The sequence below is a fragment of the Tripterygium wilfordii genome, chromosome 17, assembly GCF_013401445.1.
Source record: "Tripterygium wilfordii isolate XIE 37 chromosome 17, ASM1340144v1, whole genome shotgun sequence".
In the NCBI taxonomy this organism is placed as follows: Eukaryota; Viridiplantae; Streptophyta; class Magnoliopsida; order Celastrales; family Celastraceae; genus Tripterygium; species Tripterygium wilfordii.
Window position 1 is genome coordinate 8,809,104 of NC_052248.1, and position 12,797 is coordinate 8,821,900.

Sequence of the window (12,797 nt, forward strand, 5' to 3'; positions counted from 1 at the left end):
ACTATATATGCTTCACAAATAGATCCTTCTACATGAGATTTATTTTTAACTTTCTTCTTTAAGAAGTGAAGGAACCTATAACAAAAATCAATCGACCACAATATTAAATCAATTGACATATACATAATAATATGACAAATCATATAATATGAATAAAACTACCTTTCAAAAGGATACATCCATCTGTATTGTATAGGCCCACCCATCCTTGCTTCGCATGGTAGATGTATATAGAGATGTTCCATAGAATCAAAGAAAGATGGGGGAAATATACGCTCCAATTTACAAAGGATCACAGGAATATTCGCCTCCATGATGATCAATTGATCCTCACGCAATGTAGTTGAACATATATCTCTACAAAAGTGACTCGGCTCAGTAATGGCAGCCCAAATGGGATCCGACAATGCCCTAAATGCAATTGGAAGAAGTCGCTCCATGAAAACATGAGAGTCATGACTTTTCACCCCGAACAGCTTTCCTTCTCTAATGTTTATGCACCTGCCGAGGTTGGAGACATAGCCGTCTAACAACTTTAAACTGGAGATCTAATGACAAACAACCCTTTTTTGCTCCATGTTGAGACAAAATTGTGCTTTCAATTCGTTGCCATTCTCCACCAACTCTAAAACTCTGCGTTTATAGTAAAGGGGAAGGTCTAATCGTGACTTAGCATTATCCTTTGATTTTCCCTTAATGCCCCTATACACGTATTGAAAACGTTATCAAAGACGTTCTTCTCAATATGCATGACATCAAGGTTATGTCGTATTTGATTATCTACCAATAATGCAAATCCTAGAAGATGCTCTTCTTGGTCCAATTATGTTCTTGCCCATATCCCGGTAATGATAATGGGCCCATATCAGTAATCTTTGGAAAGTTCCAAACTCTTGCTAACACTGCTTCCCCAGAAAAACGTGGAGGAGGTTCTGATATCTCAATTTGATTCTTTAAAAACGCATCCTTATTCCGCCTAAATGGATGTGTTGTGTTCAAAAATTGTCGACAATCAAACCATGAATTTTTCCTACCATTTTTCAAAGTAAATGCCTTTGAACGTTCCATGCAGCAAAGACATGCTAACTTCCCCTGAGTCATCCATCCAGACAGCATACCATAGGCAGGAAATTCGTTGATAGTCCACATCAGTGCAGCTCTCATAACAAAATTTTCTTTCACATACATATCGTAGGTTATCACACCTTCGCACCACAACTGATTGAGCTCATCTATCTGTGGTTATAGATAAACATTGATTTTGCTCTTCGAATTTTGAGGACCCGGAATGGTTAGTGTTAGGAATATAAACTCCCTTTTCATGCACATCTCAGGAGGTAAATTATAAGGAGTCAAAATGATAGGCCAACATGAATAATACTTGCCAGAGTGTCTGAAAGGAGCGAAACCATCCGCGCACAAACCTAATCTTATATTTTGTGGGTTTGAAGCAAAATCGTGATATGTTCGATCAAAGTGTTTCCATGCTTCTCCATCTGATGGATGACATAGGATATTGGACTCGCTTCGATGCTCGTAATGTCATCTCATCTCCTTAGCTGTAATTGTTGAACTATAAAGCTTCTGAAGCCTTGGAATCAGAGGCAGGTACCACATACGTTTAATCGAAATATCCTTGTAATTTCCTCATCCAGTTCTCTAAAGTTTACAACGGTCTACCCCGCAAAATTTACACTGCGTCTTATTCGCGTCATCCTTATAGTATATCATACAACCACTCGTACAACAATCAATTTGTTCTTACCCAAGTCTGAGTTTAGACACCAAATTCTTCGTTTGATAGAAGTCCGCAGGCATCCTATTATCTTCCGGCATAGTCTATTTCATTAGATGAACGACGTCATCCAAACAATCCTAGGGCATATTGTAGTTAGCTTTAATGCTTAATAACCTCATCGCAGCAGACAACTATGAGTGCGACTCGCATCCGTCCCATAATGGAACTTGGGCAGCAAACAACGTGTCAAAGAAAGTTGTGCATCGGGATTAGGAGGTTTCGACACCAAATGTCCGTTTTTATCCTCTCCTTGTAAGAGCTCATTACCAACCGTAGTTCCAGCAGCGTCCATCACCATCTGCTCGTATGGATTGAAATTAGCCCGATTATTGTCTTGCCAGTAATAATTTACATCATCTGTTTGCACATCAGCATTCACCATAGTGAGAATTTTAGGCATTTCTTCACCATGAGATGTCCAGTAATGATATCCAGGCTGAAAACCTTTTCTGTATAAGTGCACTCTTATATCATCCAACCCTTGAATTCTTGTGCATTTACACCTCACGCATGGACACCTTATAGTTCTTGTGTCCACAAATCATGGATTATTTCCACACACATAAGAAATGAACTCCTCAACACCACTAAAAAAATCATCACTAGGTCCCATTCGATTGGGACTGACCCTGTTGTACATCCATTTACGAGACTCAGGAACCTCCATTATCAAAGGAAAAAGATGAAACAAGAAAGACGAAGGGGAAGAACAGAATGAACAAAGAGAGAAATGGGTAAAAAAGGTAGCAACGATATACTAAAATAATGTTATGACATATTAGCGACAGAATTTGTAACGAAATCGAATTCGTCGCAAACTTTGTGACAGAAAGGTATATTCTTGTGTCAGAAGATACAATTTCACGACGGAATTTGCAACAGAATTATTTTCGTCGCTAATTTGTGCCAGGAAAAGTACATTCTTGTGTGAGAAGATAAATATTAGCGGCGGAATTTACAACGGAATAATTTATGTTGCTAATTTGTGACAGAAAAAGTAGATTCCTGTGTAATTTAGCGACGGAATTTGCAACAAAATTATTTCTGTTGCAAATTTGAACTAGAAAAAGTAAGATTTTCTGGTAATGATGTCAGAGGATAGGATTTAGCGACGGAATTCGAATCCGTCGCAAAGTCCATTGCAAATGTTGGTGGGAATTCGTGTCATAAACTACAACGACATTTGTGACGAATTTTTTTGCAACGGAAAGTTCCGTCACAAATTCTATCGCAAACTGTTCTTAAATTTCAATAAACTTTAGCGATGGAAATTTCTGAATATTCCGTCGCAAAATCGATAATTTGCAATAGAAAAAATTCCGTCATAAGTTTTCGTTGCTAAATAGCTGTTTTCTTGTAATGTGTTTGGGTGAACTCTGGGTGACGCTTGACATTGTTTGTAGCTAACAAGACAAATAGGATATCTTTATTATAATAAATCCTCCACATTTCATTGGTTTAGGCCTTAAATAACTTTTGGACGTGAAAGTTATGATACGTAACTTTCTAGTTTTGAAGTGGCAAAACTAGTATTGTACACCATTAAAAAAAAGATGAACCTTATTTGCACCCCATTATTTACTGAGTACACCACATTCTAAATAAATTCCAGTTAAAAATATAACAATTATGAGTTAAAAATAAAATAAATTTATCCTCAACCCAAGCTTTAAGAGAGAGATTGGGGTTAAAACTTGGAATCAATTTTGTACTACACCTTTGAACCCTAAAAAAGTTGAGAAATTATCGAAATCCATACCTCAACATGCACTGCATCTATCCAAAACTGCATCTACCACAACATTAGCCAATCGGTTATGCTCATTCAGAGGCACACCCAATCGGTCAAAGTACTTAACAAAGAGGCGTTACCCGGCGAACTCGAATTCAAAGTTTTTGATTTATACCCGACATCGGCCTGGATCTTTAAGGACCTTGCTTTCGCATTTGGGGGTCTCACAGAATCCAATTTTAGATGAAAATGTAACGTCCTGTATAGCTTCTGTGGATCAGATACGGGTTGGGGAGATAAACTTGAGATGTTGCTAGCTAGTAGAGAAGCCATGATTATGGCTGCAAACAGAGGCTGAGAAATGATAGGAGGAGATGGTTGGTTAAGAAGGGTTGAGAAGGAGATTGTAATATCCTGACCCGATTTTTACACTATTCATAGTATTTTGATGCGTTGATCAAGATGGAGTGAACCTCGGTGATCGTGAACCAGGATTTGGGGAGAATAAAAATTAAATTAAGATAAAAATCTGGAAATATTTTTCATAAATGGGGGTTTTAAAAAGAAAATTTTTGGCGCAAGAATCACCCAAATCGGATTTAAATTGGATTTATTACGAATTTGTAAAGTTAACTAGATTTTTACATTTTGTGAGTGACATTTTCGTAAAACCATAGGAACTACAGTAAGATGAATTAGTTAATCAAATACCCAGATTTTAATTCTTTGCAAATGCACCCTCTTCCTCACACAATCTTCTCTCTCTCCCATGCATGTTTCTCTCTCATGGTGACTTTGTGATTCCGACGATGGTGACGGTCATGGCTGGTACCAGAAGAAGCGCAGGAGTGAGACTAGTATAACCCAAATGGAATCACGTCGATCGGAGCTGTGGTTAGAGAGATATCGGAGTTTGAAGTTCTGGCCACTATAGGTTTCTTTTGGTCGATCGGCCGATTCCAGTGACGGTTTGGCTTGATTCAGGTACCTATGAGTTCATCTCTTCGAGCTCTTCTATTTGGTGTATGGCTTTGTCGATTTTGGTGGTCGGATCGCCAGTGACACCATTGGGTTAAGTTAACCCGAGTTGACTCGGTTGACTGGTCTGACCCGGTTTGGCACTGTTTGACCCGATTTGACCGGTTTAACCCGATTTTACACTGTTTGACCGGTTTAACCTGTTTTACACTGTTTGACCTGGTTTAACACTGATTGACCCGGTTTAACACTCTTTGACCCGGTTCGATACTGTTTGACCATTGACTTTGACCGTTGACCATAGTTGACCGAGCATATTTTCACTGTATTTTCGTATATCATGTTTTTCGGTGTAGACGGTGATCCCGGTTGAGTTTCGGAGCGAGTTGACTTTTGGAGTTAGGGGTTAATCAGGGACGCGTGCTTGGTATTGACATTCCAATTTCTAGGTAGGGGTTTCCTTGTTCTTGCGTGTGACTTTAGAGTTTCGGTTTCACGAACTCTTATGATGTTATGGTTTTGTCGGTTTCCGGGGGTGGAAATACGACCTGTTTGCATGTTTGATTTATATTTCCCTGTTGATTGTCACTATTGGTATGTTTTAGGAGTGGGGTGATTGGAGGTGGTTGATGTGGACTATGGGGCCCGTATAGGAGCCCAACCTATTGGATATGGATTTATGATGGATAATATATTTATAGATCGGGTACATACCTGTAGACCGTCTGAGATGAGGTGCATCACAGGGGACGCTCTCTAGTGTAGGCTATGCTATCGGGATATCCGATCCTCATCCAGTTTCGATGTGGACCTGGACTGGGAGGCACCCTACGGGGATTAGGGTGGGTCTAGGGGTGGATTATGGATTATGGATTATGGATTATGGATTATGGATTTTGGGGTACGAATTATGGATTTCTGGAGATCGATGTATGCTTATGGTGTTGTATAGCCTTATCGGCTACCATGTTACGTAGTTGGGTTACTGATGATTGCATCTATTTATTGCACCTTATATTCTGCATCATACGGTTTAATTTCTTTATTCTGGATATCAGTGTTCCCTTTCTATACCCTATTGAGCTTCATAGCTTATCCCTCTTCGTTATTCCCTTTCAGGTGAGTTAGATGCTGGTGATGACGGTCAGTGACGGGATACGTGAGCAGATGTGTAGCCTCGAGCAGACTCTTCTAGCAGGGCATGAGATTTTTGTGCAATTTAAAACATAACTTGGTCAATTCGTATCTTTGGCTTACAAAACCTTGTACAAAAGCTAAATTAGCAAGTTAGACTACTAAGAACACTAAATGGAGTGCAACGGTCCACTTTGAAGCTTTGGAATTGCTCAACTCTATCCATAGACGTGATTTTCACGTTTTTGTGCAATTTGAAACATAACTTGGTCTATTCACATCTTTATCTAACGAAACATTGTACGAAAGCTAAACGAGCAAGTTAGACTTCTAAGAACACTCAATGGAGTACAACGTCCATTTTGAAGTTTTGGAATTGCTCAACTCTCTCCATAGACGTCCTTTTCACCTTTTTGTGCAATTTGAAAGATAACTTGGTCTATTCACATCTTTATCTAATGAAACGTTGTACGAAAGCTAAACTAGCAAGTTAGACTTCTAAGAACACTCAATGGAGTGCAACGGTCCACTTTGAAGCTCTGGAATTGCTCAACTCTCTCCATAGACGTGCTTTTCACGTTATTGTGTAATTTAAAACATAACTTGGTCAATTCGCATCCTTGGCTTATGAAACCTTGTACGAAAGCTAAATTAGCAAGTTAGACTACTAAGAACACTAAATGGAGTGCAACGGTCCACTTTGAAGCTTTGGAATTGCTCAACTCTTTCCATAAACGTGCTTTTCACCTTTTTCTGCAATTTAAAACATAACTTGGTCAATTCGCATCTTTGGCTTACAAAACCTTGTACGAAAGCTAAATCAGCAAGTTAGACTACTAAGAACACTAAATAGAGTGCAACGGTCCACTTTGAAGCTTTGGAATTGCTCAACTCTCTCCATCGACGTGCTTTTCACGCTTTTGTGCAATTTGAAACATAACTTGGTCTATTCACATTTTTATCTAACGAAACGTTGTACGAAAGCTAAACCGGCTAGTTACACTTCTAAGAACACTCGATGGAGTATAACGGTCCACTTTGAAGCTTTGGAATTGCTCAACTCTCTCCATAGACGTGCTTTTCACCTGTTTGTGCAATTTAAAAGATAACTTGGTCTATTCGCATCTTTATCAAATGAAACGTTGTACAAAAGCTAAACGAGCAAGTGAGACTTCTAAGAACACTCAATGGAGTGCAACGGTCCACTTTGAAGCTTTGGAATTGCTCAACTCTATCCATAGACGTGCTTTTCACGTTTTTGTGCAATTTGAAAGATACCTTGGTCTATTCGCATCTTTATCTAAAGAAACGTTATTCGAAAGCTAAACTAGCAAGTTAGACAACGGTCCACTTTGAAGCTTTGGAATTGCTCAACTCTCTCCATAGACGTGCTTTTCACCTTTTTGTACAATTTGAAAGATAACATGGTCTATTCACATCTTTATCTAATGAAACGTTGCACGAAAGCTAAACTAGCAAGTTAGACTTCTAAGAACACTCAATGGAGTACAACGGTCCACTTTGAATCTTTGGAATTGCTCAACTCTCTCCATAGACGCGCTTTTCACATTTTTGTGCAATTTGAAAGATAACTTGGTCTATTCACATCTTTATCTAATGAAACGTTGTACGAAAGCTAAACTAGCAAGTTAGACTTCTAAGAACATACAGTTTGGTATCGGGTAGATATATTCTATTATTCCGCTGTTATATACGTACTCCGGTGGTTTAGGTGTTTGTCTATATGGTATATGCTGTTTATAGGGTTAATATTGTAGGAGTTATTATTATATATGTTTATAGGGTGTTCCCTGTCGATCACGTCTTTGTGGATATAGGTACACTTCGGTATACTTTAGGTGAGAGAGGTGTGACAGTTTGGTATCGGAGCCAAGTTATTAGGTTATCTTGTTGGCTACACATCATGCGCTTCCCGGCTGACCTGGTGAGTTTTTATTTTTGTGTTTCTTGCTTTTAGATTTATGTATACGTGTGTTACATTTTGTAGATATGGTTGACACACGTAGTACTCGGTGCGAGGACAGGGACGGGGTAGGGGACGACACGAGGAAGATGAGCCTCAGGGGGTAGGTGAGGTGGGTGTGCACGAGGTGGCTCCATAATTGCGTGGGCGAGGTCAGAGAGGTAGGGGTGCGAGACGTGGTAGAGGTGTGAGACGTGGGAGGGGTAGGGGCAGGTGGGGAGTATATATAGACCTAGTGGATGATGTTGAGGAGGATCAGGAGGTACCACCGGTACAGCCAGGACCACAAGGGGTAGAGGCAGTGGTGACTACTTTACGATAGGGGGTTTGGGATGTTACTGAGTTGGTGCGAGTTCTTGGGCAGACTGTTACGGGACTTGTGACACAGATTGCCACTCTAGCCCCAGCTGCACTACGGCTCCTATCGAGGTTCCAACACTGGTTCCGGCTTTAGGTGGGTTACAGGAGGGTGCAGGATAGATTGTTGCGGCACAAGTAGCTCCTTTAGTGACTGATACTTCGATCAAGGAGCTAGCCGAGTTACGGAAGACGAACCCTCCGGTTTATGGGGGAGTGATAGATCCAGTGGCAGCAGAGGAATGGCTTCGCCAACTACGCAAGAAGATGACTTCCTTGTGGATTCCTGAGGAGAGGAGGGCTTTATTAGCTGCGAAGTTTCTAGAGGAGGATGCTTTTACCTGGTGGGAGGTGATGACAGTTAGTTGGGGTAGAGAGGGTATGCCGTGGGCAGAGTTTAAGACAGCTTTTCTGGCATAGTATGTACCACAGACAGTACTGTAGCTAAAGCTAAGGAGTTTCTTGAGTTGGTTCAGTCTCCGGACATGACAGTGACGCAGTATCAGGCTCGTTTTGAGGAGTTAGGGCGATATGGGGAGGAGTATATTTGCACAGAGGAAAAGAAGATACTGAGATTAAGGAGAGGATTGTCGCCAAAGATTTCACCTCATTTGGCGGCTCAGACTATCACTACCTATCGTGAGTGTATTGATAAGGCACTCGGAGTTGAGAGGACTTTAGTGGAGATTAAGGATTATTGGGAGATTCACAAGAGGATGCTTGAGAGTTGTTCTACATCTGCTATTGGCGAGAGTAGTCAGCGCAGACAGAGGACTGATACCCGGGGGTAGCAGCAGAGTCAGGGGCAGGGTTCTCAGAGTCAGAGGCAAGGTTATTGGGGACCTAGGCGGGGACAGTAGGGTCCTAGACAGGGTCAGCAGGGGCAGAGATAGGGTCAACAGGCGCAGAGATCAGACCAACAGGGACAGGCTCCGAGGCGGGAGCAGCAGCCTCAACACTGCTATGCATATGGTTATGTGGGTCATATGCGTTGCGATTGTCCTATGGCAAACAACCTGTTATGTTTTCGGTGTGGTTTGCCAGGGCATACTAAGAGAGATTGTCCACAGGGTGGAGGACCCGCACTGCCAGCACCTCGAGGTTAGAGAGCTCCAGCTCCAGTTCCAGCACCAGCACCATCACCAGTATCAGCATCAGCATCAGCATCAGCATCAGCATCGATTCCGGTACCGATGGGTCTTGCAGGATAGGGTAGGCCACTAGCTCAATAGCAACAGCAGGTTCAGAGAGGTGGAGTGTATGCACTTGGCCCGAATGCAGTACCACCAGAGCGAGACCATTTAGGAGGTAGGTTTTTCTTATTCAGTTCTTGGGCACTTGTTTTGTTTGACACCAATGCTACGCATTCATTAATTTCTGCATCATTTGCTGAGGCATTTGGTTTAGAGATTACGGAAGTGGCGAGAAGATTTATAGTTGATTCACCCCTAGGTCTAGGTACTGTGATTAGTGGTATCTGTAGGGACCGTGTATTTAGTTTCGCAGACCATGAGTTCAGAGCGGAATTGTTTGTGATGTCATTTACTGATTTTAATGTTATTCTCGGATTTGATTGGTTGACTGGGTATGAGGCGATTATAGAGGGTGCTGAGAGAAGGATTACACTGACCACACCTATGGGGAGGGTTAGATTTCGTGGGACAAGACTTCTTCCGTGTCCACAATTTCTAGACAATCCTTAGTACATCGATTGTGTTGTGTTGTGTTGTGGCGGGTCTGATTACTTCATCGTCTAGGGAGGACTCTTTGACCCCTATACCAGTTGTGAAGCGTTACATGGATGTTTTTCCTGATGACTAAACGAGATTGCCATCGCAGAGGGAGATTGATTTTGTGATTGAGCTGTATCCGGGTACAAATTCGATTTTCATACCACCGTATAGGATAGCACCAGCAGAGCTGAAGGAGTTAGACACTAAGTTGACAGGTTTACAGAAATTGGGTTTTATCAGACCAAACACTTCACTTTGGGGAGCACCTGTTTTGTTTGGGAAAAGGAAGGATGGTACGATGCGTATGTGTGTGGACTACCGGCAGCTAAACAGGATGACATTGAAGAACAAAAATCCATTGTCGAGGATTAATGATTTGTTTGATCAGTTGAGGGGTAGTCATTATTACTCTAAGATTGATCTCAGATCAGGGTACCACCACTTGAGGATCAGGGAGGAGGATATCTCAAAGACAACTTTCCGCACACGGTTTGGCCATTATGAGTATTTGGTTATGCCATTTGGGCTAACCAATGCACCTGCAGCGTTTATGGATTTGATGCACAGGGTATTTAGGTCGTATCTGGATTAGTTTGTGATTGTGTTCATTGATGACATATTGGTTCATTCAGCCACCGAGGAGGAGCACGTCAGACACTTGGAGATTGTGTTGTAAACGCTCAGAGAGTATAGACTGCATGCCAAACTGAGTAAGTGTGAGTTTTGGGTGACTCAAGTGAAATTTTTAGGGCATGTGATATCCCAGGAAGCGATAGCAGTGGATCCAGCTAAGATGGAGGCAGTGATAGCATGGAGGAAACCAAAGAATGTAGGAGAGATTCACAGTTTCCTGGGATTAGCAGGTTACTATCGACGTTTTATTGGGGTTCTCACGGATTGCAGCGCTGATGACACAGTTGACCCGAAAGAATGTTCCATTTGTGTGGACAGATGAGTGTGAGCAGGCTTTCCACGAGTTGAAGAGTCAACTCACATGACCTCTAGTGTTGGTGATACCAGACAGAGGTATTGGTTATCAGATGTATTGTAATGCTTCAGGAGTTGGATTGGGTTGTGTGCTGATGCAGCAGGAGAGAGTGGTTGAATATGCTTCACGTTTATTGAAGCCGCACGAGAGGAATTATCCTGTGCACGATTTGGAGTTGGCTGCGGTAGTCTTCGCACTTAAGCAGTGGAGATATTATCTTTATGGAGAGAGGTTTGAGGTATTCTCAGATCACAGGAGTCTCCAGTACTTGTTTACTCAGAGGGATCTAAACCAAAGACAGCGCAGATGGATGGAGTATCTTGAGGACTTTGATTTTACTTTACAGTATCATCCAGGCAGGGCCAATGTGGTGGCTGACGCCTTGAGTAGGAGAGTGGTTGCAGCTCGGTTGGCTATCCGGGAGTTTGGGTTGGTGGATACACTTAGTCAGTACCGACTGGATATGGAGGAGCGTGGAAACGTATTGAGTTTATGGAGTTTAATTACTCGTCCGACACTTGTACAGCGTGTGTTGGATGTAAAGTTGGGAGACGCACTATTTGATGACGTGGAGGATATGGAGGGGTGGGTCAGAGGCACTGATGATGGAGTCAGATTCTGGGGTAGGTTAGTAGTTCCAGAGGATACGGAGCTATGGGAGGAGATACTGCGGGAGGCACACTACTCACGGTTTCCGATGCATCCTAGTGCTACCAAGATGTATCGAGATTTACGGAGGCAGTATTGGTGGAGTGGCATAAAGAAAGATGTGGCACAGACAGTGACTCGATGTCTTACTTGTCAGCAGGTAAAGGCAGAGCATCGATGACCCCGCTGGATTGTTACAGCCGCTTCCATTGCCTGAGTGGAAGTGGGAGCATATCACTATGGATTTTGTGATGGGTTTACCTATGACTCCGCGGAGACATGATGCGGTTTGGGTTGTTGTTGATCGGTTGACAAAGACAGCTCATTTTTTGCCCATTCGTCAGACGGACTCGATTGAGTCGTTGACCAGATTATATGTACGGGAGATAGTTCAGTTGCATGGCATACCATTGAGCATTGTGTCCGATCGGGATCCTAGGTTTACTTCACGGTTCTGGGGTAGTTTTCAGGATATTCTGGGGACGAAACTAAAATTTGGTACAGCTTTTCATCCTCAGACTGATGGGCAGAGTGAGCGGACTATTCAGATTTTGGAGGATATGCTTCGGGCTTGTGCGATAAACTTTCGAGGAGATTGGGAGACTCATATTCCTTTAGTGGAGTTCGTGTACAATAATAGCTACCAGAGCAGTATTCAGATGGCACCGTATGAGGCTTTATATGGGAGACCTTGTAGATCACCATTGTGCTGGTCAGAGGTTGGAGACCGACCATTATTGGGTCTAGAGATGGTGCAACAGACAACTGAGGTGGTGACAGTGATTCGGCGACGGCTTCTGACAGTCAGTCACGTCAGAAGAGTTACGAGGATAGGAGACGTAGACCTCTAGAGTTTCAGGTGGGGGATCACGTGTTTTTGAGGGTTAGTCCGAGGCGAGGGGTACAGAGATTTGGGAGAGTGGGGAAATTAGCTCCAAGGTTTATAAGACCATTTGAGATTTTGGAGAGGGTGGGGATGGTAGCTTATCGATTAGCATTACCCCCACAGTTGTCAGGGGTACATGGTATATTTCATGTGTCTATGTTACGGAGATATCACAGGGACCCTTCTCATATATTGGATTGGTCTACCTTGGAGATTGGTGAGGACACTACTTTCGAGACCCGTCCTATCAGGATTGTGGATAGACAGGAGAGGTGACTACATCGAAGATCATACCCTTAGTAAGGTGATTTGGCAACATTATGGAGCTGAGGAGGCAACCTGGGCGTTGGAGTTTGACATGCGAGCTAGATTTCCAGAGTTATTCGCTACCTAGGTATGATTTTAATTTCTGGGATGAAATTTTCTTAAGGGGGGAAGGATGTAATATCCTAACCCGATTTTTACACTATTCATAGTATTTTGATGCGTTGATCGAGGTGGAGTGAACCTTGGTGATCGTGAACCGGGATTTTGGGAGAAAAAAAATAAATTAAGATAA